The sequence below is a fragment of the Balaenoptera borealis genome (genome assembly GCF_965194805.1).
Source record: "Balaenoptera borealis genome assembly, chromosome: 18".
NCBI lineage: Eukaryota > Metazoa > Chordata > Mammalia > Artiodactyla > Balaenopteridae > Balaenoptera > Balaenoptera borealis.
This window is the reverse complement of record NC_138877.1, coordinates 48,465,876-48,492,440: the sequence shown is the minus strand read 5'-3', so window position 1 is coordinate 48,492,440 and position 26,565 is coordinate 48,465,876. Positions and strand designations below refer to the sequence as shown.

At 37.6% G+C, this 26,565-nt stretch overlaps 1 long non-coding RNA gene across 1 annotated transcript in view; it reads right to left on the bottom strand.

The window, feature by feature from the left end:
* Positions 1-26,565, bottom strand: part of LOC309615952 — a 36,537-nt gene extending 9,972 nt beyond the window's left edge. The window contains exon 1 of the long non-coding RNA XR_014237170.1: positions 228-26,565. This is a non-coding gene — a long non-coding RNA (uncharacterized lncRNA). The remainder of the gene's footprint in view (positions 1-227) is intronic.

The following is a 26,565-nucleotide window of genomic DNA, read 5'->3' as shown; positions in this document are numbered from 1 at the left end:
GGCAAGCGGGGGCCACTCTTCATCGCGGTGCGCGGGCCTCTCACTATCGCGGCCTCTCTTGTTGTGGAGCACAGTCTCCAGACACGCAGGCTCAGCAATCGTGGCTCACGGGCCCAGTTGCTCCGCGGCATGTGGGATCCTCCCAGACCAGGGCTCGAACCCGTGTGCCCTGCATTGGCAGGCAGATTCTCAACCACTGCGCCACCAGGGAAGCCCTCTACCTTTACTTTTATTTGTGATCTTTGTCATATAACCTTACAGCTCTTCCCATGATGGACTACAGTCTATTTCTCTACCCTTAAATCAAGACCTTCTTATCCAGTAAAATTCAGTGGAAGTGATGGTATGGAGGCTCCATACCCAAGCCTCATGAACTCTTAAGTGTTTCTGGTTACTTTCTTGGGACCCCCTACCATGGCCATAGGAACAAGCCCAGGCTAGTCTCCTGGAGGATGGACCAGTCACCAGAGCTGTGAAACACAGTTATCCCAGCTGAGGCCCTAGAGGTGGAGAGAGCCCAGCTAAGATTAGCAAAGCCACTGGCTCAATTTGCAGCTGACCACAAGACATGAAGGTGCCACACCAGAACATCTCAACTGAGCATAGCCTAAATTGCCAACACTCAGGATTATGAGCTAAATGATTAGCTACTTTTTAAGTGACTAAGCTTTGATATGGTTTGTTACCCAGTAGCAGCTAGCTGATACATCATTCTGTTGTATCCCTTTATGCTGTTCATGTCTATCATCACCCAAGAGATGTCATTGCTAGGGACAGTGAGTAGTTATTAAGTGACTAAACTCTCATTAGGCTGTGCTGGTTCTTGTACAACACAGTTTACCCACAGACATTTTTAGAAGCTCAAATTTTGTTGATATCTCAGATATTCTGTTGCAAATAAGCAATTACACTTATTTGAAATTATATTATTTTTCACACCAGTTGTTTACATACAGTATGTTTCTGGGCACAATAGAGATTGCCTTTATTATAAACCACTGGCTGTGACCTACAGGAAACAGCACATTTTTCCTTGTCTTGTTTTACACTATAGTCAGTACATTTAAATCACAGAGTGAATCCAGAATGTCAATCTGTTTAGCATGCCTCTGTTTAATTCACTAACAACATAAAATATATGTGCATTTGGCAGCTGAAATGAAAAATAATGAGGCACTTAGAGAAATTAGATTACAACATTAAAATATAATAAGAATTTAATAATACAAGTAACATATACCCCTCATACATTTTGATATATGGAAAGCTACGCAATTATCAACAGTGTGAATTTTTTCCTTTTGGTTGCCAGAAAGTATTCGTGTGATTTGCAATCAGATGTAATAATGTTGTTCTACTGGAATAAAATCTATTATGACATTATATATGGTTTTTATTAATTCTATTCTATTGGATAATTGGAGACCTCCAATGTTTTTTTAAAGTGACAGAGTAGAGACCTCAGCTCATTTTACACTTTTTAATTTCATGCTTGTCTTCGGCTAAATCTTTTCCATAAATTTCAATTCAACAAAACATAGATGCAGCACCAAGTTAAAGCTTAATGAATTGGTTAGAACTCATCTAGAAGTCAAAGAAACTGGATTTTTTTAGGCTCACATATTTCAATTTATGTGAAGTTTAGTTGAAGAGAATCATGCTTGAATCACTAATAGCGTTGAGTGTGTATAGTATCTTTGATGCTAAGATGTCAGGGCAAATAAAGATAGCTTAGGAGTAATTGGACAATGTTAAAATTAGATCTGCTGAGGATTTCGGGGTCCTTTGGCATGAAATCTCCAGCAAAAACATGGCAGACTGGTAGAATTCCATGGAAGAGTGCCTTTTGGTTATGGCATATATCACTGACATCCCTTTTTCAGAGTGAGAGTGCACAGACCCATTTCAGTAAATTGATTTTACCAAGCTGTATGGCTCATTTTGTTTAAAAAGTTCAAGTTCAGCAAATAGAAAAGACAAGGTGGCATATCCAAATGGGAAAGATTGGCATAGCATTTCATAATTTATCAAGATAAGATTAACAGCAATTCGTTTTTCTCCATTAAAGGCAATTCAATATGAGAGCTACCTTTGCACTGTCGAGTGGAACTATCTACCCAAACACATGGCCACTGAAGACTAATATTTAGCTTTGCTAAATAAAGATGCCTTTATTGTTCTCTTTGGGAGACTTTTGTTGAGTTTACTACTTTAGATCGACATTTAATTTAGAACCATTTTTCCTCCCTTTCATAAAAATGCACACATTTTTCCTGCACTCGTTTTTTTTTAAAATTTTGTTGCATGATTTACTTATGGATTAAAACACAGTAAACAACAGATAAAAGGCATAGTCCTAGGCATCAATTTAAAATATAAAAATAATTACATGTTATTAGAGGGAGACATATAAAAATTCCAGTGTGAACTGTAAATAAAGAAAAAGTGTTAGCTCATAGGTCCCGGGTCTAAGTTAGACTTGGTTCCTGAACTCGTCTTTAAAATAATTTTTAATTGAAAAACACAAACTAAGAGGAAATTAGTTTCAAAAATGGGCAAACTAACAATAATCTTCATCTTATGAAATCTAATAGAATCATACTTGCTCCCTTACCTAACATGCCTTATGAGGTCTTAATACAAATAGCAGATTTAGGAAGCTCTGCCTTGGATTGGAGTGATCTGACTCATGCAACGTAGTATCAAAGGGAAAATTATTAGTTTTCTAGCTTCTTATTTGAGGTGTGGAGGTAGAACACAGAGATGGAAGGACTGTAGAACCAAAAGACATCCAGGATGGGTCAGGCATCGGAAGTTTTGTTCTAGAAACTCTAGCAGGTACAAGGCAGAAGTCTGAGATTAGCTGTGCTATTCAGTGGCAGGATACACAGAGGAAGTTAAAATAAGGTCCTGGACCTCAATCAGACTGGAGCCTTAGGCTCCCAGGGTGAAGTTACTGAAGAGTGCTGCAAGGCAAATGGGCAAACCAGGTAGGCAGGTAAGGACCACGGGTTACACAGGAAAAGAAATTGTGAGTCAAAAGCTCCTGAAGGAAGCTTTCTGAAATCAAGAAGCTGCAGGTCAGAATATATTGAGCAGCGTGATTCAGAAAAACTGTAGAAATTTAACCACTGGATTCACTTTCTTCTCCAACCAGGAGGAAGCTGCTAATATATTTCCCACTCAATGGAGGCCAAGCTTAAGTTCAAATAGACAAAGCCCCAGAGTTAAACACCAATAAATAATTCAAAGTATGTATAGTATATATATATATATAAAACTCATGTAACACCTTTTATTTTTCGTGCTGCTTTTCTGCACAGTATCCCAATTTGATCTTACAATTACCCTGGGAGGTAAGCAGTCCAAGCACTGCTTGAATGAAATGTACTAATGTAGAAAGAAAATTGAAGAATTTTCATAACTTGTCTGTAGTGACCCAGCTAGTAAGGTGCACAATTGAAACTAGAACCCAAAGCTTCTAACAGCTGGATTTGCCTTCTTTTCTCTTTTCCGGGAGTCAACAGACTATTTCTGTTGGGGGCTGTTGTTATGGGCTGAATTGTGTCCCTCCCACCCCAGATTCATATGTGGAAGTCCTAATCTCCAGTACCTCAGAATGTGACCTTATTTGGAGATAGGGTCTTTAGAGAGGTAATCTAGTTTAAATGAGGACACTAGGCTGAGCCCATTATGACTGGTGTCCTTATAAAAAGAGGAAATTTGGACACAGACATGCACAGAGGGAAGATGATATGAAGACACAGGGAGATGACCATCTATAGCTAAGGAGAGAGGCCTGGAACACATCCTTCCCTCATAGCCCTTAGAAGGAACTAATCCTGAAGATACCTTGATCACAGACTTCTAGCCTCTAGAACTGTGAGAAAATAAGTTTCTTTTGCTTAAGTCTCCCAGTCTGTGCTACTTTGTTATGGTAGGCCTAGCAAACTAATAAGGCCATAAAGTAAACATCTTTGGCTATGTGAACCATATGGTTTTTGTCACAACTACTTAACTCTGCTCTTGTAGCACAGAAGCAACCATAAAAATACGTAAATGACAGGGGAGGGATGTGTTCCAATAAAACTTTATTTACAAACACAGTTGACATGGGTTATAGTTTGCTACTGCTGTTCTGTACTTTGATGTTCTGATAAATGGGTGCTGACGAGGTTGTGAATGGCCAGATTTAAGTGTAGGACCAGAGACACGTGTGGCTGAGTGAATTTGGCCAGCAACCTGCAAAACAGAAGAAAAACAATAACATTTATCTTCAGGTCATTCTCAAGCTCCCTTTCTCAACTACTTTCTATCTGGTTTAAAGTGACTGCCAAATTTTACATGCAGGGACATTATTGTGGATTAAAGATGGATTGTTTGCTGCTCTTCCCACCATGAGGTAGAATCTACCCTCCTTTTGAATCTGAGTTGGCTTTGTGAGTTGTTTGGACCTAAAGGAACGCTGTAGACATGACACTGTACCAGTGCGAGGCCTGAGCCATAAGAGGCCTAGAACTTCTGCTTTGACCCTCTTGGAGCTCTGAGCCATCAATCATATAAAGAGGTCCAGCTACCCTGCTGGAGAGAGAGAGAGAGATGACCAGCAGGCCCCTATATAGTCCAGCTATCAAAGCTGAAGCACCAGATGTGAATGTAACACCATCTTGGATGTTCCATCACTTAGTTTAGCTTTCACTGAAGGCTTTTTAGTGAGCTGACACCAGATGGAGACAAGTCATTTCTACCCAGCCTGCCCAAATTGTAGATCTATAAGCAAACAAGTGATTGTGGTTTTAAGGCATTAAATTTGGGATGGATGTTTATGCAGTGACAACTAACTGATACAGACAACATGCTGCCCTCCAGTTGCCCAGGATTTCCGCTCTGAGCCCATCATAGACTTTCGATGCTCCTAATGCCGTCTTGTTCCCATCAAGACTCACCTGCCCAGAGAAAATTTCAGACATTGTAGTAGGTGGCTAGGGTTGACACAAGGAGCACTGTGGGTTGAAGACCTGCAACATTATGCCTTAAGTCTCTTAACTAGGTGCCTTGCCAAGTTATAAGAATTTTTTGATGGAAGAAGATGTGGTAAAGAGAAGTATTTTAATCCTAAAGCATGATATCAAATTATCCATGCCATTATCTCACTGCAGTGCACTACAAAGACACCATGATTATGAAGTTATTTAGTCCATTCTCAGTCCAGAGGAAGTCTTTGTCTCTTTGACTTTCCTGTAGAGGGCACCATCATATACCACTTCATATAGCCGATTCCCTTTTATAAATCTAAAACATGTTCTAATTCAGGTCCTGTAGTTGAACATCACTCATCCTTCTTAAGATGCAGACTTAGATTATGTGCCATTTATTAGCAAGAAAATGGGTGACCTTTTCCCAGATAGGAGAAACCACAGACTTGAATCATTTTCTGCAACTGAAGTTTTGGAAACATCATACTAGAGACTATAGTCAGAGTGGCCACTTGGGTGAGTTTACCATGGACCACTCCTTAGCACTTACAGATGACCTGTCCTAATGTTCTAACAAAAAGCCACTCCCTACCCCTTGACTCTTTCGCCCCAGAAACCACTGGACAGAAACTCCCAGAAACACTTGAAGGCTCTTTTGTCCTTGCCATGAAACTATATGGCAAGAGAAGAGAAATATGGGAAAAAAAGTGAGAAATTAGGATGACATTCTGGGACCCTGACTTTGGCAGACTCTGTGGGACTGGCAAGATCGCTTTGCCCAGAGCACGTTTCTTCGAAATTACTGAGTCTTTTTCACGTGCGCTTTTTAATACTACCTGAAAGTTTACCAATTAGAGATTAATTAGAGTTATTTATCATTCACTTGTTAAAGAAGATATAATTCTCGAAGTGTTAATGGGCGTCACACATTTGTGTAAATTAGTTCAACAAAATAATACTTAGAATTTGGCTTGCAATTTAGTTGACACCCTGCATTCATGTTCTATATTTTACATTTTATTCCTCACTACTATCATGTGATTTAGGTAAAGGATTATTACCCTTCTTGCCAGAGGAAAATGAGATACAGAGGTTTAAGTTAATGGTCTTTTCCCCTGACTCTTACCCAAGAGCCACTGCACAAAGAGATTCTGAGGTGTGGTTTCAGGAAAATGAAGTCAGTGATTTCTGAGAAGTAAATGAAGTAACTGAGGCTGGGGGAGAGGAGGTGAACAGCACAGCCCTGGACTTGTGGTCATCAGTGGAGGAAGGCACCATGTACTAGGGAACCAATTTAAAAAGGGAAGTGAGAGAATTCCCAAGACACAATTTGCCTGCTTCAAGACTCTTTTGAAGCTCATCCTGCCATTAGCTAGAAGGAAGAAAAGCTTTACTTGTCATCCTTTTCCCTCCCTCTCTGTGTGGTTGGATCTGAACTTGGGACTCAATAGATCTTAGGCCCCATTTCAACAATATTAATAGTTGGGTCAATTTTGTGTGATGTTTCAGCTACATGATCGTTAGGTGTACAGTTGTTTGTAGGCGAAAAGCAGTCAGTTTGAACAACTCTTTTATAGATTTTTAGAACAAAGCCATTTTTAAACTGAGAATTTTCTATCTGTATTTCAGGTTGGTTTGTTGTTGTTTACATCTCTAAAGAGAGTGGACCACATCTTAAAAATGGACTCAGTTTAGAAAGAACATCTTATGTCAGTTCCATAAAACAGGAACGGAGTGAAGCACTTTCCATCATAACCTCCTGCAACACTTATTTTAATAGAGAATGAAAAGGCATTTCCTTTGACAGGTGATTTTGCAATTCATCAGTTTCCCGGCTCTGCTCTCTCAGTGTAAAACAAACCCCCTGCAAGTGCTCATAAGCATATATAGAAGTAACATATCATATTCTCAGTAGATGGAGAGAAGGCAGTTCATTAACACTCACTGTATATATAATTGTAATGGAAATTAAATACAGGCTTTCAGAAGATAAACACATCTTAGAGACCCTTTAATCCAAGGAGCTATGAGGACAGAGACTGTCACCTTGGTACCCAGAAAGGTGTACATACTTTTAGTGCTTTTTTTTCCTGCTCCTAGACTGAGTTGGGAATAATGTTTAACCATATGACTTTTCTTCTTACATGCCTAGTTTAAATAACACACAACATTTATGCTACTTGCAAAACTGATGATCTTGATTATTAATGTTTGAATGTTCTCTGGGGAGTGTTTTAAAACATGTTTTGAAATCTGGGTATTGACGTCACTTCTTTGCCATCTTCTGATTGAAGCTGTGGCGTCCCTTAGATGAAAAGATTTTCCAAATTCTAATCTATGATTAGATGCAAATCAGAGCTTCTTGAGGGCTTTTCCTGTCTTCTTGTTTTATAACTGAACAGGTTAGATAGATGGTTAGCAGTGGAGACACCATGAACTAGCTTTCCTCCTGTTTGCATATTTAAATGATTTGTGAAATCTTCCTAAGTGAAATAGCACATTGTATGGAATGATAGGAAGAGATTTTAACATGTGGCCCACAGTGAGGCAGAAAGCACATAAGCTTTGTATTAAGACAGACATGAGTTCATTTCCTAGCTCTGCTAAGTGGGGCTCAAGATTCCTGAATCCTCTGAACTCCAGCATAGAAAATATGCTCCTGAGCCAATTATCTAGTTACAGCTTTATCTGTAGAATATATATATTCTTCCAAGTCGTCTGCTTCTAGAAATCAAACTAGGACTCTTGACATGGACCATCAGCTGCTTTTTATAAAATGATATAAAAATTACTGCTTTCTCAAATTCAAATTTTATTTTTATTCTGTAGAACTTATTAATTTGCCTCCAAATTTATTGTTGATTTGCATAAACATAGCTTCTCGATTAAATTATGATGTGTATTATTCCAGCACGTCAAATGTACCTTAGCAGAATTTGATAGATCATGTTTTTAGTATCTCTCTCCTCCTGCTTCACAGTTCTCAATATCTTAATTTTCCTGTACCTGCAAGTGGCCCCTGGCTGGAAGTACACCAAGACATGGGCAGCATCTATGTTCTGAACTTCTTTTTTTTCATGGCTTCATCAAACATCAAACCATCAATACATCAGTGTTCTTTGTGATAGTTTCAAGTTATTTTATGTCTACTTTTTGACGGGAGAAATAATGGTTTTAATGGTAGATACCCATCATCCCAGTAAGTAAAAAAACATGGGCATGTGATGTTTTTCTTTGGAAGAATGTGTTATTATTAACACTATTTTGACTATTCTTATCATCCATCAGCTTCGATGACTAGACTTTATTCTTTGGCAACACGTCTCCCATCCCCACTGAGAAATCCCCTCTGGGAGCCCTTAGTTCGGTTACTGAGGGGCTTTCTCTTCCCTGTACAGACAGTGACTTAGCACAGCCTGCATGAGGCCTAGTGTGAACATTAGCTATTAACGTAAGTGACAACGCTCATGAATTGTCCACTTGAATCGAATATACACAGTTTTAAAAGGTTTCCCTCTTCAGGCTGGTAATGAGTAGAAGGCAAAAAGTTCAACCAAGGCAGGACTGTGGATGTGCGTGATATCTGAACGAAGCATCTTCTCCTTCATCAAGAGTCACAGGTGGTCTGAGTTCAGGCCTTCAGGGCCAGTGATGCTGATCGTACAGGCCACTTTACACGCTGTTATTTCCTGACTTCTGCCTTTCCCATGATGGATTGAAACAACAAAGGAGTCAGTAGCAGAAAGAGCGCTGGGGGGGAGCTAGTGGGAGGCAAAGTCAGTGAAACATTGCAGTGCTTTTCCTCTAGGCTGTGACTTGGTCATAAGCAGCATCCTGGAGGCCTCCCGTAGAGGGGGGTGGGGGGCTGGCTGGCCGAATCCTTCTCTCTGCTTGAATGGCTCACAGAAAGCCTGTGCGTGCCACGCCGGTGATCCAGGTCATCTGTGTCGTATGCCTCCTGTGAGATGGGAGAAAAATACGTGAAGTATTCTAGAAGAGCTTGAAATGACTGATGATATTGTCATGTGCTATCTCTTGGGCTTGTATATGAAAAGTCATGTTTCTCTCGGCTGCGTCTCCTACTCATTCTGCAAAAGAATATAAAGACAAGCAAGGCAGCTTGCTGGGTAGAAAGTAGAAATGTGTCGATTATAGTTTAACTCCGATTCTCTCTCTGAAAGAGAGAAAATAAAAACATGGAAAGGGGGCCCAGTCCCCAGGCTCTCCTTAGTAGGACTGATGTTTAGGCATTTGTAGAGTTGGAGCATGGATGTCTTATATTTCAGGTCTGTACTGTGTTTTCAATATTACAATACTATTTAGTGTATTATGCCTACGTAACATTTAGTTACCATGTTCCATGAATTAATTTACCATTCAAAAACAATATCAGTCATTTTTACCTAGTTTACAAGTAAAATGGGCTTTTAAGAAAAGAGTAGAGCAACAAATTTCCTTGAAAATAAAAAGTGGGAATGATGTCAAATTCTGAATGGGTCTGGCTGTGCTCTGAGCACTGGGCATTTTCTGAGGATTGATGACCAGCTCGAAGGAGTTGATGGTCCTTGGCTGGAACTCGGGTCATTAACTCCAACCAGTCATTAATTGCCTGGAAATGTCCTGGGCTGAGGTCATTATTGCTATTATAAACTGAATTAATGCCCTGTGCCTTAGCCAATAAGATTATTTGAATAATCTTTTTTTCCATTCAATTTATAATTATAAAAATGTACCACAGGCAATCAGACTGGTTGATAGATTAATCACATGCAAAATTATGTTTTAAATGAATTGTTTTTGGATCATACAGATACCCAAAGCATTGGGAGAAGTTGATTTCTCAGTGTTGGCATTTATTGAAGTTGATTTGCTATGCTGCACCCCTGAGCCCTCAACCCTATTTCCTACCACTGGTTCAAATTCAAGTAAATAACTAAATTGAATGGAATCTTTGATTCACAATATGTAGATTCAGTTTTCTAGAAGCTGTAATATTTTGATATTTTTGGCATGGAAAATTAGGATGGATGGGTATGGGGACAGCAGAGTGGGTTTGTGTGATGATAGTGTAAATCTATGAAAAAAGCTATATAGAACCTAAAGCATATGCACAGTCTCAATTGCCACTTTGTGTCATAGTTTGCCATTTTACAATTCCTTTCACATTCATTATTCAATTTTTCTCTTTGTGTAACACTTTCAGTTAAACATGGCAGATGTTGTTATTTCACTTTTTAAAAATTTTGGCTGTGCCGCGCGGCATGTGGGATCTTAGTTCCCTGACCAGAGATTGAACCTGCACCCCCTGCACTGGAAGCGTGGAGTGTCAACCACTGGATTGCCAGGGAAGTCCCTCCATTTTATATATGAGGAAATTGAGGTCTAAAAGTTAAATGACTTGCCTTGTGTGGCATTATTATGGATTTCCAGAGCTGTCTTCAATCCAAGGTTGTTTCTCTAGTGCTTGTTTGTACCAAAACTCATTACTTTACTCTGGGATTAAAAAAAAAATTTCATATTAACAGTGACTCAGTACTACTACTGCTAATACTAATACTATTACTAATACTAGTTTAAATACTAGTATAGTTTAAAATGCCATTTTTCAAGATATTTCCATGCCTCTTGAGTTCTTTAGAGGAATAATATTATAGAGTTATCAAACAATATAGTATTTTGATGCTTCATGATGAGCAGATCAATTTGCTGCTATAGCTTCTCAAGGTCTGCTTAATCATTTGCTTCCTTTTTTAAGCCGTGAATATTTGTATTAATCCATAACCTAATTGGATATATTTTATATCCACTTTATGTTCCTATACTCTGTTCTATGGGTGAACAGCCTTTTACTCTAATAAAGAAACCTGCTATGATATAAGTAACTGGAGTTGTATTGACATACTACAGCAAGGGGGAACAACACAAGGAAAACTCAGAAAAGGCATATTAGTTAACAAAGAAAGCAGATGTTTTTATTGCTTATGAATTGACCTCAGAAGTTCTTAGAGTATGCTGTATTAGAAGCAGAGTGAGCCTTTAGATTGATTGATTTCTTAAGGTGAGGGTCAGTGCAAAACTAGATGATATTCTGAGCTCAGAAGTTAATGCGAGTCATATGCCATTGTGTGGTTATAATTGTATAACTAATAAATGTCATTGTTCTTTGTCTTGCATATATGATGGGGTGACTGTTCTCTCCTGAACAATTAGTCTCTCCTGAACCCCTTCCTCCTTCTGACCAGTCTCTAACCAGACCAAAGAGAAGACTCTTTCCAGATGTACGTTACTATCAGAATCTCCAGATGTGCGTTATCTCAGAAACAACAAACTATTTGGAGTTGGACCAGGGTCTATCCTTTTTACTCCTCTCATCAAATGAGGAGTTGTTAAATCATGCGATATGACAATGGCTGTTCAGAAGTATTTAAGATTCTGGAGACTCTACACTTGGCAATTACTCTACTGACAAAAGCAGACTGAAAGCAGAATGATGATTAGAATCCAAAGCAAGGAAACACATGCAGAGTCTGTTTGGGTCTACTTTGAAGATTTATGTGGACATCTTCTTAGAGATGAATTGTTTGTCCTTATTTGGCCAGTAGTGTTTATCCAAGTGCAACTGAAGTGCTAGTAATGGCACAGATACCGCATTGACAACCTAATAGAAAATCTAAAGTTATTACTTTCATCATTACCACTTGGACTGAAGAGTTTAGATTTGTCTAATTAGCTTCAAAAGCTAGGGAAGTATCATTTAAAATATCAGCTAAGATTTAATTTCTTACCACCCTATTCAATTGTGTAAATTTCTTACTGCCTTTTCCAGTTGTGTAAACCTCACTATAGGAACTCTTGCTTGGACGTTGTACTTCCAACAGTAAATTAGTGGTTCTTCTGGGTAATTCTCCAAAGTAGCCTATGTGGCTTCATTTTCTATGTTCCTGGTTGCCTGTTGCCAGGAATCGTGTTTTACAAGGGATGGTTTGTTTGTGATAAACAAGCAAAGGACTGCTTTCATATAATAAAACAAAATAGTGTCCTCGAGGGCACAGACTATGTGATAGTGTAGGAATCCTTTCATATGACAGGTACATCAGCTCTGTTTTGGGAGGGGCAGATGCCCTGGAGTTGAATAACTTCTGTAAAGCAGTTGAAGACTCTCTAAGGAGAAAAAATGAACGATGCCGAAACAATTGTTCCAATATTTATTCTTACCTCTGTTGCATTCCTGGTCTCAGTAGACATTACTGTAATGATTTTTGCAGAAGCACTTTGTTCTTCCAGGGTCATAATCCTTTTTTTTTTTTCTATTACTGGAATTTAGGGTTCATAATGTGGGAATATTTTAGAAGGGGTCTGTGGAAGGAAAATGACTCTCTAACTCGTGTAGGGTAATGACTATTAGAATTTTATCTAGAGGATCAGGCAATTCTGGAAAGTGAGGTATGATCATTCTATTAACAGCCTTAAGATCTTGAGCTATCCATTGCAGGTTAGGAGTACTTCAAAGGATAGTTCATAGCATATTACATCTATTTCTATTGGTGTTTATACTATGGGCCATAATCCTTCCTTTGGTTCTGGTTTCAAAGGGTATTGTACAAACTTGGGTAAAGAATTGGTTAGGTCAGTCTGAATTTTGATGAATTCAGTCCCTAAAATGCAGGCAATATTGGTAAATTTTTGAACCATGAGGGGTCTGTTACTTCACAGAGATCTTCTAGTTATGTCTGCTTAGACACATGCTTTCTGGTAAGACATTGTGCAAATAAGCTGTGACCTGGTTATGAAGAGGGAAATCATCTAGAATACGCCTCATAAAGAGCATTTAAACTGGCAGTTCCATCCACATAATAAATCTCTTTACCCAGCAAAAATAGAGACACAATAAAGACATTTAGCTAATAGCTGACCTATTTTAAAGAAAGTACTACAGAACGTTCTTTAAGTAGAGGAAAGTGATTCTAAAAGGAAACTCAAAGGTTCAGGAAGAAATGTAAGGCAACAGAAAGATCAATTATATGGGTAAATCTAAATGACTTTTGAGTCAATAAAACAATGATAATGATGCATTGTAGGATCTAAAATAGACCTAGCCTTTCCCTTCAGCAGGGCCTGGGATCTTAGCACTGGCAAGTTTCAGGACATCTGCTGCATTTCATGTGCCTTCTGTACTACTGTGGGAGATCTCTCCCCGCTTTACATTCTGGTTGCCAGCACTTTTGGGTGGTTTGGGGAATTCTCTTTGATCTCCAGTTCTTTTCTCTGCTTCCTGTGCCTTGGGTTATCTTTTTCATTCCTGCTGCACCACCCTTGGCCTTTGGCAGGTGGTTATAGCTGGCCTACACTCTGTGAAACCAGGGATTACCCCCGAGAGATTTCTCTCAGCTTTCCTGCCCCTCCCCCAGTTTTCCTTAACCAAAAACCTGGAGTGCCAACAGTAATTTCTTTGAACTCTCCTTCCCTGCCCCAGTTTTAGGGTATCAGCCCCTGTAAAGATGTGAGGGAAAGAGTTGGAGGGTGATATACTTTCCCTTTGTGACTTGGGTTCCTTGGGTTACTAATCCATCAGGCCAGCTCACACACAGCCCTAAAAGGTTTGTTAAACATTAGCCTGGTTACTCATTACCTTTATCAGTAGCAGATTGCTCCCCCTCTGTTTCAGAGATGATAGCCACTGGGGATTGTTTTTCTCTTTTGCGACCTTGTTGTTTTCCAGAGTTTGGTTCATTTAGGTTTCTTCTTGTACTCAGTTCTTGAATGAATTTCAAGAACAAGTATACTTATATAGCTCAGTGGATTGTTTTGGCTTCTGATGCATATTATTTATTTTTGACCCTAATTTATTGATGGCAGATAAACTTTGCTCTTATACTTGAAAAGATATGTCTTCTTTGAATGTGATAGTTACAGTAAAGAAAATGGTGAACACGGTGTTGGAAGTGATTTCAGGGAAAAGAAGACCAATAGTTTTCATACCGCTTTTACAAAGATGTTAAATTTCATAATACTCTTTATTATGTGATAATATAGAAACTGATCATCTATAACTGCTATTGCATGTAGAGGTATGATTGTTATCAAGGGTAAAATTCTGTCGAGAATGTGTTTCTTTCTGCAAGATAAGAAAACAGTTTGGTCCCAGGTTTTTAAAGATGTAATTGGACTCTTGACTTGCTTATTTATCTGATATTTTTGGAATTTTTGATGCTCTTATTGCATCCATACAGTGAAGGAATGCAACACATTTTTCAGTGGCAGAAAAGACCAAAAGGCACAATTTAAAGTGAGAAGCTTGGAAGACAGAGTTTCTATAGATTATCATAACACTTTCCATGATTAACCAATAATTATCAAGGAAGTAGGTGATGATCTTGATACTGTACAGCTGAAAATGTTTATCACCAAATACCTCATGAATTTGATGAACGGTTTTGAATTTTATTTTCCATCACAAGAAGATCCTGCATAGGAAATTCATTGCTTTCATAAAATTATATAACAAATTTAACTATAACTTCATAGGACTAATTGTCAGAACTGGTTACCCATGAAGGGTTATGAATTTTGAAACTACAGTATCATTTGCTTGATTTTAGATAAAAGTTAAAAAAATAATAACTTGAATTTGTTGAAGTTATAAAAAAAATCGTTTTCCATTCCCATGCATGTATTTGTGACTCTGGTTTCTCTCCTGTGTTTTTATACTAATAAAAAAGGAAATAGTTTAGATGCATATTATCTCTTGCAAGTTAGCATTGTTGTCAATTCAACCTAGATTAGATAAATTAACAACCAAGAAAAAGTTCAGTTGCCACATTAAAAACTTTAAATATTGATGCACATGCTGGCGGGAATGTAAATTGGTGTAGCCACTGTGGAAAGCAGTATGGAAATTTCTCAAAAACTAAAACTAGAACTACCATGTGGGCCATCAATCCCACTCCTGGGTATATGTCCAAAACACCAAAAACATTAATTCAAAAAGTTACATGCACCCTGATGTTCACAGCAGCATTATTTACAATTGCCAAGATATGGAAGCAACCTAAGTATCCATCAACAGATGAATGAATAAAGAAGATGTGGTACATATATGCAACGGAATACTACTCAGCCATAAAAAGAATGAAATTTTGCCATTTGCAACAACATGGATGGACTTGGAGGGTATTACGCTAAGTGAAATAAATCAAAGACAAATACTGTATGATATCACTTATATATAGAATCTAAAAAATAAAACAAACTAGTGAATGTAACAAAAAAAAGGGACTCACAGATATAGCGAACAAACTAATGTTACCAGTAGGGAGCAGGAAAGGCTGAGGGGCAAGGCATGGTAGGGGATTAAGAGTTACGAACTATTATGCACAAAATAAATAAGCTACAAGAATATATTGTACAACACAGGGAATGTAGCCAATATTTCAAAGGTTATAAATGGAATATAACCTTTAAAATTGTGAACCACTATGTTGCACCCCTGAAATGTATATAATATCATATATCAACTATACCTCAATTTAAAAAAAATACCCAGGAAAAAGAAAATCAAAAGAAGAAAAAAATGAAATAAATTAAGAAAAAACAACCCCCTCCAAATTGTATCTGATACTCTATAAACAACTATATATAAAATTACAAAGATCTAATTACATATGAAAAATTATACATATTACAAAATCTAATTATATATGATTTCAAAAAAATATTGCTGTACATGCTACTCATTGAAAATGTGTGTATAGGTGTTTAACATAGAGAACCATATTTCAACTGTAATTTTTTCTGGGTTACAATTTCAGAGTGACAAAAATTTAGGCATCTAATAACCTTTCTATGTATTAGTTGCCTTTATGTACAGTGAGCAACTTGTATAGTTTTTGTAATTCTTTATTTTTTCTCTGTTATGGTTGCTCTAATTATATTTATTAAAATGTAATTTTATGTCCGTATACGCTAATGATAAAAAAATGCGGGCTTGAATTTTGTATGTTTTTTTGTCCATTTCATTTTTCCATAAACTTATTTTTATTGTGCTTTACAGAAGTTTTGTTTTGTGAAGGACTGAACATTTTTTTAAAACATTGTTCTTCATCACGGATAGTTTGGAAAGCATCATTCTGAAGCACAATTATAGAATTTCAAAATTTCATATTGTATGCCAGCTGTGCTCTTATTATTTAATTTGTTCAATTACTCCCTTGCTATTAAGCAATACATTTTAATGTCTTCCTGTTTTCAAGCCTAGTTTTCAGTAATAGCAATTCAATTAAAGCTTCAAAAGCTGAAGTGCTCTGACACTTCATTCACTGAATAATTTGATTCAAGATTTTTAAATGATTTTGAACAAAATGCTGCTGAAATTTAGAGGACTCATTTGCAAATGTTCAATCAATACCATTTTAAGACAATTAATTTAAAAAGTAGTTCTCCAGATTCTCAAATATACTAGAATTCTATTGACTATTGACATTGATCAGAAAAAAGAAAAAGCATATAGTGCTGTGATGAAGTATTTATTTTATATTTAAGATCAGCTTAACAAAAAATGTATAGTTCAATTATTCTTCATATATATAAAAATATTTATGAATTTGTATACATACAACTTCTATTTCAATTGGTAGAATATTAAAAAATATTGGATGCAATATTGAATTATGTGTGTACCATGGCCAATTCCAAATTTTTGCTCCATATGTTTCTTCATTTAATAAAAAGGTTTTTATTTTGATGTTGACCTCAATCAAAATTTGTATTTGAAATATCACCAAAACATGCATTAATTTTATTTTTAATGTTGAACTTTAAAACTGAATTTACAACAGGTTTCAGACCCTGTTGTACGTTCAAGTGAAAGAATGAGCTTAAAAAAGAGTCTTACTTTGATTTGATAAATTGGATGAGAACAAAGCATTTAAAAATTAATCTGATTATCTATCTGAGGCCTTTGATGATACAAAAAATACTGGCTTGGAACCAATATATTAACAGCTATTGCTTTATATATGCATAAGAAAACTTGGAACTGCAAATAAATTAATTTAGAAGAGTAGTCATTTGATCTAATTGAAAAGTTATGCTTCACCAAATGATATGCAAGTACCCCTGTGAGTATGTGTTAAGTCATTGTCTTCGGATGGATGCATTAAACGGTCAATATAACTACTAGCTTTTGAGGTGGATGCTAGTAGTTCTTTAGCAGATTTATGTCTTCTGGTTTTCATAATTTCTGCTCTTAGACTTACCCCACACACATATGGTCACCTTATCTTTGATAAAGGAGGCAAGAATATACAATGGAGAAAAGACGGCCTGTTCAATAAGTGGTGCTGGGAAAACTGGACAGCTGCATGTAAAAGAATGAAATTAGAACACTTCCTAACACCATACACAAAAATACTCAAAATGGATTAAAGACCTAAATGTAAGGCCAGACACTATAAAACTCTTAAAGGACAGCATAGGCAGAACACTCTATGACATAAGTCACAGCAAGATCCTTTTGACCCACCTCCTAGAGAAAGGGAAATAAAAACAAAAATAAACAAATGGGACCTACTGAAACTCAAAAGCTTTTGCACAGCAAAGGAAACCATAAACAAGACAAAAAGACAACCCTCAGAATGGGAGAAAATATTTGCAAATGAAGCAACTGACAAAGGATTAATCTCCAATATTTACATGCAGCTCATCCAGCTCAATATCAAAAAAACAAACAATCCAATCCAAAAATGGCCAGAAGACCTAAACAGACATTTCTCCAGAGCAGATATACAGATTGCCAGCAAACACGTGAAAGGATGCTCAACATCACTAATCATTAGAGAAATGCAAATCAAAACTACAATGAGGTATCACCTCACACCGGTCAGAATGTCCATCATCAAAATATATACAAACAGTAAATGCTGGAGAGGGTGTGGAGAAAAGGGAACCCACTTGCACTGTTGGTGGGAATGTAAATTGATACAGCCACTATGGAGAACAGTATGGAGGTTCCTAAAAAACTCAAAACAGAACTACCATATGACCCAGCAAGCCCACTACTGGGCATATACCCTGAGAAAACCAAAATTCATTGCAGCTCTATTTACAGTAGCCAGGACATGGAATCCACCTTAGTGTCCATTGACAGATGAATGGATAAAGAAGGTGTGGCACATATATACAATGGAGTATTACTCAGCCATAAAAAGAAACGAAATTGAGTTATTTGCTGTGAGGTGGATGGACTTAGAGGTTGTCATACAGAGTTAAATAAGTCAGAAAGAGAAAAACAAATATTGTATGCTAACACATATATATGGAATCTAAAAAAAAAAAAAAAAAAAGGTTCTGAAGAACCTAGGGGCAGGACAGGAACAAAGACCCAGATGCAGAGAATGGACTTGAGGACACGGGGAGGGGGAAGGGTAAGCTGGGACAAAGTGAGAGAGTGGCATGGACATATATGCACTACCAAATGTAAGATAGATAGGTAGTGGGAAGCAGCCGCAAGGCACAGGGAGATCAGCTCAGTGCTCTGTGACCACCTAAAGGGGTGGGATAGGGAGGGTGGGAGGGAGACGGAAGAGGGAGGAGAAATGGGAATATATGTGTACTTATAGCTGATTCACTTTGTTATACAGCAGAAACTAACACACCATTGTAAAGCAATTATACTCCAATAAAGATGTTAAAAAATAAAAAAAGAAAGAAAGAAAGGTCTAGCCTAAGAGGAGAGAAACCTTGTCTGTCAGCAACTGAGGCAGAGGACTTAAAAAATGAAACAAAAATTCCAGAGAGATTAAACAAAGAGTCCTCTGAAAAGAAGGCAAGGATGTATTTACTTTGAACAATAATTAATGGTACCTTCTTGGCAGTTGGAATTTGTACTCAAAAGGCAGACAGATAATTACTTATTTTCTTGTCTTTTCTGTTCATCTCTAAAATGAAAACTCCCTTATTTTACATGATGATCTGTCAGCATTTCTTATTACTCCAGCTATATCTTGGTATTCATTTTATGCTGTAATATTTAGCTGTGCTCCTGGAAGTTTGTTTTGAACAAATGAGGTGTTTTAACAATGACAACACCAAACTTTTTAAATCATGCATCTTTTATTCTCATTTAGGCTGCCAAATTATTATTTTGTAGTAACTGTGTTTTCCTCTACTCAACATTTTCTCCATCTTTAGAACCATAAGCTGAGAAGCCTCTGAATTTGGAGAAGACAGAAAAAATTCTTCTGGAGTTCCCTTCTGTTTGTAGGACGGACCTTGCTTTCCTAACTGAATTCATAGTCAATGACCTTTTGACATTCTCCTACAGGGGGTTGAGCATGGTGGTACCAAAGACCAAAACCAATCATGGACCCAAATAGGGCTGATTTGCATGAACCTATATGGGTATAGACCTCCCCAGTTCTTAGGTAAGTTCTTAGGAAGTATTCAATTCTGCTCATTCCTGCAAGTCAACTTGACTCTCTGGATGAGAGAATTAAGTTAGACGAGGAATCGCCCAAATCTAATGCAAATCAAGGGGCCTCAATTCTGTTTTCTCTCTTTTGTTTGGATGTATAAAGCTGAAACTTAGTTTAGTTATTCTGTTTGATTGGTTTTAGCTTTTAGTGCTAGTTATATTTAATAGTTAAAATGTAAATGTATCTTTTAGGTTGACTCATCACAGAGAGCAAATCATTTAATAATTTTCAATAAGATCTTTCTTTAATATTACAATTAAATTCAGTGGAATAGTTATTGGAAATAAATGTAGGATTCCCTCAGCTGTAGAAAAGTTCAGAATTATATACTTATGTATTTTCTATCATAATATTTAATCGTACATTAAAAATGCATTACCTTTGACAGAAACAAAGGGAACTCTGGGGAATAAACACACTAGACTGTTTCAGTTCTCTTAAGCCAAATGGAATTTATCATTTGAAATTTGCTTTGCATCTCAGAGAACCAGAGACCGCCATGGTTGTTGGATGATCGGCTAGTTCTGGGGACTCAAAGTTAGTCTTTTGCTGCACAAAAGCCATCAACTGGCAAGATGCAGAAGACATTAGCATATACTAATTTAAAATAGAAGAATATCTACTGACTATGAACTATTGACTAAATGAATAAATAGAATAAAATCCCTGAAGCCATGTACTTATCTAACTCTCCTGTGAGGTCTGCAAACCCAATGACATAATAAGCAGACTGCAGAAGAACAGTGTAATTGGCCATGAGTTTGTCCTTTGGTCTGGGAGGGCACTTGACAGAGAGGAGGCGACTGTGATTGGGCTGTGGATGTGTTGTGTTTCAGTGGTGCACACTTCACTGGTCCCATCGATAACCTTTACAGTTTGGGGGGAAAAACAGGTTTTCAAATGTAGGGTATATTGGGGTTCTCCAGAGAAACAGAACTAATAGGATATATACACATATATACGTGTGTATTATATATATATATATGTAGTTATGTGTATGTGTATATATATGTATTTATAGTAAATACATATATATGTATAGATTTATTATAAGGTACTGGCTCATGTGATTATGGAGGCTCAGAAGTCCCACTATCTGCCTTCTGCAAACTGGAGACCCAAGAAAGCCGCAGATGTGTAGTTCGAAGACCTGAGATCTCAAGAGCTGATGGCATATAGATTCTGATCTGAGTCTAAAGGTCTGAGAACCAGGAGCATCAGCTCAAGCAGTGAGGCAAGAGATCCTCGAATGCAACCTTCCTCTGCCTTTTTTGCTGTTTTCAGGCTCTCCACGGATTGAGTGATGCCCACCCACATTGGGGAGGGCCATCTGCTTTACTCAGTCTACTGAGTCAGCTGCAAACCTCTTTTAGCTATACCGCCCCCCCCCAGACACACTAAGAAATAATGTTTGACCAGCTATCTAGGCATCCCACAGTCCAGTGAAGTTGACATGTAAAATTAATCACCACATAAGGTAATTTTATTTCTAGTTAGAATTCTGAATACATTCATATAAATTTTCTGTTACAATTAAACAACTGCTGTAATTGCTTAAAGTAATTAACTAACTTAATTACTTAGCAGAGTAATAAACCAACATGACTTCAGAGAGGTAAATGTTAAAGAAGTGAGTAGCAAAGGCATGTTTAGAGCAGGCTGAAGGGCAAAAGTAGTGGTTGGACTTGCCTCTAACCTCGACAAGATCAAGCTCCTGATATATCAGTAGTACACCTTAAGAAAATAAGTTTATTTTCACGTGAAGCAGTTTATACTTTGCTCTGTATAGTTATTTTGAAAGTGTCCTATTATACAGCTGGCTATTATGTCGATGGTCCGGTGCACCCTGGATACCTGAATTGTATGTAAACTCAAAGCCCGATTGGAGTAGAAGTTGGGGTAACTGGCACATGGTCTGTGAGCCTCCTCCCCAATGTCAACTGTGTGTCAGGGAAGGACTGTCATACCCCTTTCGAGAATTGGGGGTGGCAGTGAATAAAAAGACACACCTAGGTGATTTCATTTATTTGAAGTTTGGGCAGAGAACTTCTCATCCATGTTAATCCAAGCTGGTGGTTATGGCAGTACTATCTTTCTAAAAGAGAACTAGCTTTGTGAAGTAAACCAGTTTCTAACCTTCACTAATATTTACAGATAGAAAAAAAAAAATTCCTAAAATGGAGAGTTGTTAAGTTAGATGAGGTTAACTTAGAGCTCAATCTTAAGGCAAAACTTCTGAACTACTTTACTTACAAACAACAAATCCGCTTTGCTCATTTGTCATAATTTCCAATAAGCTTTAATACCCTAGTGAGAATCTTATTCAGAATAACTATTTATTACTGTCTTAATAAATGAGTGAATGCTACTAGAGACTATATTACAAAACTCCTGAGGATTGCCATTTCCCTGCAATAGCAAGCATACAGTGTAGAGCTGTTGAATTATGCTGCTAAAAGAATTTATGTTTTCTTTTACATTAAGCCTAGTAGTAAATAGCGAGCACTTTCAGAGAATATGAATAATAATGATGGTTTCTTTCTAAGTTATCAGAATTTTCATGAGCACTAACTAAGAAATGACACTTCTCCTTTCAGAGATGTATTTTCCATGTTGGCCACATAACTTTCTCCTACTTGGGCCTGAGGGCCTCCTGCATTTCTCCAGATTAGAAGTGATGAGTTTAGGTAACCAGAAATCCCAGTGGTAAAAGGATTTTGTTAAAGACTGTGATCAAAACCCAGCTCTCTCCTTCTCTACTTATTCTATATTCAGTGTCAGACCCTTGCTGCACATCTTTGTTACTTTTATGATTGGATAGTTTTCTCGAGGGAGATGGTCCTCCACGGAAAGAATTAAATGTGCATTAGCAAGTCTGACCCTTTAGGGTATGTTTACGCTAACACTGTTAGTTCTTGGATAAAATCTGTAAGTCTCAGAGCAGGAATTAAGATTTCAAATGTAGCCCTCAATCTCTCAGAGCGTTATAATCATTAAAATAGCCTTGGAGACATGCTCAGGAGCTACTGAATTCCTATGAATACTTTTTATGGGTGTGGTTTTGATAGCGATTTTTAATAAATGAACTGTGATTTTGGGCCAGGTGAAGCACTTTTCCACATGTGTTAAAAGCAGCAACATGAAAAATGCTAGAGGCCAGTGTGTTTGTGCTCATATGTATGCCCTGTAGATTTGAATATTTTTTGCTTCAAAATTGAGAAACTAGGCATCATTTGCTCTTAATTTAAAATAAATATTAAAGAAATAGAATTCATTCATCACATACTTTTTAAACAAGGAATTTAAAAAATACTTGACTCAGCAAAATAATTCTCTGTTTTCTGAGGATCCCACCCGAAGGTCTATAAAAATAATTTAGTAGTTCATTCCTTGAAAAATATTAAATTACGTTTCCTTTCCATTGGGAGACTCGGCACCCTGTAAAGATCAATTGTATGCTCCTGTAGCTCCCACATATTTCTATCAAGCTTATATCGAATGAAAATGTCCTTGAAGGGGAGACGCAGGAGAATAGAATTCAGACGTGGTAGATGGTGTGGCAGGAGTTTATCAATCAAATTTGTAGATAGATAAGTATGAAATTTAATTCCCACTCTCATACATCGGCAAGTTTTTATAGTATCATAGATGGTATTGTATTTTTCTCTACTGCTAGTGTCCTGTGTCATGAGATTCTTTTGCCTCCACTCCTATCTTATAATCTAGTGTAAACATCATCGTCTGAGGATAAATCTGTGTTTATAGTAAGTAAACCCATAAAGGTCAGTGCGTGTTCCTTACCCACTATGCCCTGCTCTCAGATATGTAAATTTGAGAATAGAGGAATAGTTTCCTCGTATAAAACACTGGGCCACTGCACAGGGAGATCAGGGGATCTTTCTCCTTGGTGGAATTCCAGTGGACTCTGCTTTCGTGTAGAGTTAAGATTTATTCCATGTTTCCAAATCTGTTCCTTTGTTCCATACCCATGGTGACAACATAAAAAGCTAGAGAATGGCCCATTGTAGGCATTGTAAAGCCAGAGGAGATTCGTTTAATATTTCAGTATATGATGCCGGTCTCATACATATGAAGCACCAGTTGTGCCTATTTTTTAAGGGCGTTAGTGTGTGATAACAATGTTAATATTAGCCAGGTCTAGTACATTGTTGTGATACACATATGTGACTTATAAACAGATTACTAAACTAAGACAAGGAACATTTGGCCCAGACTTCCTTGTATCTGTGCAAAACAAAATGTAAAGTCCCAGTTTGGGGCTGGGAAGTGGTCTAGTATCAGCTATGGGGAGGAATACTGAAGAAAATAGATGAAAAGAAATAGACTGTAGCCCCTCAAAATAAAGCACTGAAGTGACTAACAGTATCCCCAATGGATTGATGATACAAAGTTGCTTTTTGAAGAACAGACAGGTACAAAAAGAGAGTTTAGTGAGTGAGAGGGAACAAAGGTTAATAGTTAAAGTTGATGCAGGGGACCAGGAAGTTAGGCAAACAGGGAAGAGCTTTTGCATCATAGAAGTAAGTTGAGCAAGTAGCTAGAATTCATTTGCTCTGGGACCAGGCAGTTTGTTTTAACCTAGAGAATTCCTCCTGGAGTAGCAGCAGATTTTTTTTTCTTCATTTGTTTTTCTTAAAAATATTTCCGTTCCAGCTTTGTAAGGGGGTTATGTGGGTCCCTATCCAGCAGATGTAGGGACGAACCTGGAGCCCATATAAGCTAAAGTAAATCTGTATGTTTAAAAAGGTGGGCAGAGAAGAGAGAGGAGGAAGGACTCAAACAGTCTTACAGCTGTGTGTATTGTTTTCCGTTTCAGAACTTGTTCTCGTTCTTTTATTCCAGTCTCGTTTGATGGCATCTCCATCCATCCAATTATCTCAGTCAGAAATCCAGAAGTCACTCCTAAGCACTCCTCTCTTGTACCTACATTCAATGAATTACCAGATTTAGTCCATTTTACGTCTGAAATATTTCACATATCCCTTTTCTCCATCCAAAGTGTTCTAATTCAATGTTTCATTATCTCAGCACTATTTCAATCTCTTCTTAAGTGATCTTACGAAGAGTCCTAGCTCAGGCTTCATGATGCTTCCTAAGTATTTTCTTTTTTATAAAATTAAAATCTGATCATACCCCTATACAGCTGGAAGCTATTCACTGATCCCTATGGCTTATAAGACAAGGTCCAAGTGAAGGTATTTGAAGAAATCAGATATATGGATCTAGAATTCAGGGAGAAGAACTCAGAACCGGAACTGTACATGGGGGAGTTACCAGCATGAAGATAAAAGTTAGATTCATAGGTGTGTGTGAGAATTCCTAAGGAGTTCTCCCAGAGCAAGGAAACAGAAGAGTAAAAAACAGAACCCTGGAGAGGTGTGTCATTTAAGGGGTGGCCAAAGAAGAATGGTTCAAAAAATAATGAGAGGAAATAGTCTTAGGAGTGGGAGAGGCATTGAACTTTACAAAGGGAGAGGGTAAGAATGTTAACTGGAGCAGAGGTAGAGGAAAGGACTGAAGAGTGTCCATTGGATTTAGCCTTTGGAAACTCAATGGCAGTAAAATCACTAATAAAACTACTCCCCTGAAATACTGTGTGTAAGAGAGAGTGAGAATAGGGCAGATGGCAGATGTGGTGTTTGCAGGGAATGGAAAAAAGGTAATGAAGTGGAGGCAGTGAGTAAAAAATATTGCTTTAAAAAGCTTGAATGATAACAGTAAAGAGATTTTGGGTGTTGATAAAACTAAGGGAGATGATCTAGTAAAATGGAAGTGTTTAAAGATATAGGTAAAGGAGTAATGATTGATAGACAAGTCCCTGGGGAAGCAAAAGGTGATGGATTAAAAAGTGAAGGAGTTGTCTTTAAATAAGAAACTATCCCCAAGTGCCAGAGATAAAGAAGGAGGGATCTCTGTAGATGTGGCCAAAAGTTTGCCAGTGAGCCTCCAGGATGTAAAAATACGCTGTACAAACTAATAGCTCATGTCCTGGGCCAAGGGTCAATGGCCTTGCCACCTACCTGTGTGACCTGGACAAATTGTTTAACCCCAATGAGCTTCAGTTTCATCTAATGTAGAAGTATCAGTTGAGCCGTCCTCATAGGGCAATGAGGAATAAGATAGTTAATAAGTGTGAAGCACTTAGACTCTTGGTAGTAATATGGTAGGCATGCCCTGAGTGTTCACTGTTAGCTATTATTAGGTGCAAACTGGGGTAGTTACTACACCTGGGGTTCCTAACGTGGTGATGTCTGTGCTACTTTACCTTACTCTGGCAAAAACTCTATGCCCTGGACATGGCCAGAGTTAGGACCAGCAAAATTTCTGTCTACAGAAATTCTGACTGGCTCAAAGTAGGCACATGATCCAAGACAGGACAAACAGAATCTTTCCTGAGGTTTTGGCTACCTGAGTTAAACTGGTGGAGAATTTTTCTCTTCTCCCTTTTGCAAGACTATTAAGGATATAATCCCAGAGTTGCTTGTGTACCTATCCTTGCTATGTGGAGAGAGACCGTATCAGACGTAGCAGCAGAGAATGAAACTAATATTCAGAGAAAGATGGAGACAAGCAATGAAGAGAAAGGGAAATATCTGGACAGTGGTCGAGTCCCTGCCCTGAGTTGTTCTTGAGGCCAAATTCAGGCCCTTTCCATGGTAGTGATGGGAGCAAAATTCCCTACTTTTGGGGCTAAGAAGCATAAGGGTTGGTTTGTTTGGATTTGTCTTGTTTTTGTCACTTGCAACAAAAGGAGCTATCAGATACATGGGAAGTTGCATCCCATATATCCTTTAAGATCAAAAGGGAAACAGGTGTGTGAATCGGGTGTGACTAGGTTCTTCAAAGAAATATGAGCAGGAGGATAGTACATCCTCTATTTCAGGTATGCATTCTACTATAAAAGGATTTGTTTGATAACTGAGAAGTTCTAGATTCTTCAGTGTGGTTGTTACAGCTATTTCCTTACTCAACTCAAATCCTGTAGGCATGAATTTTGGATTTTATTCCTCCCACAGTGATCTAAAATATGGAAGATACTGTTAGTTTCTAACGTTCTCTTTCCTGTCGAAGGAAAATGAGGATGATGGGAGGAAAAT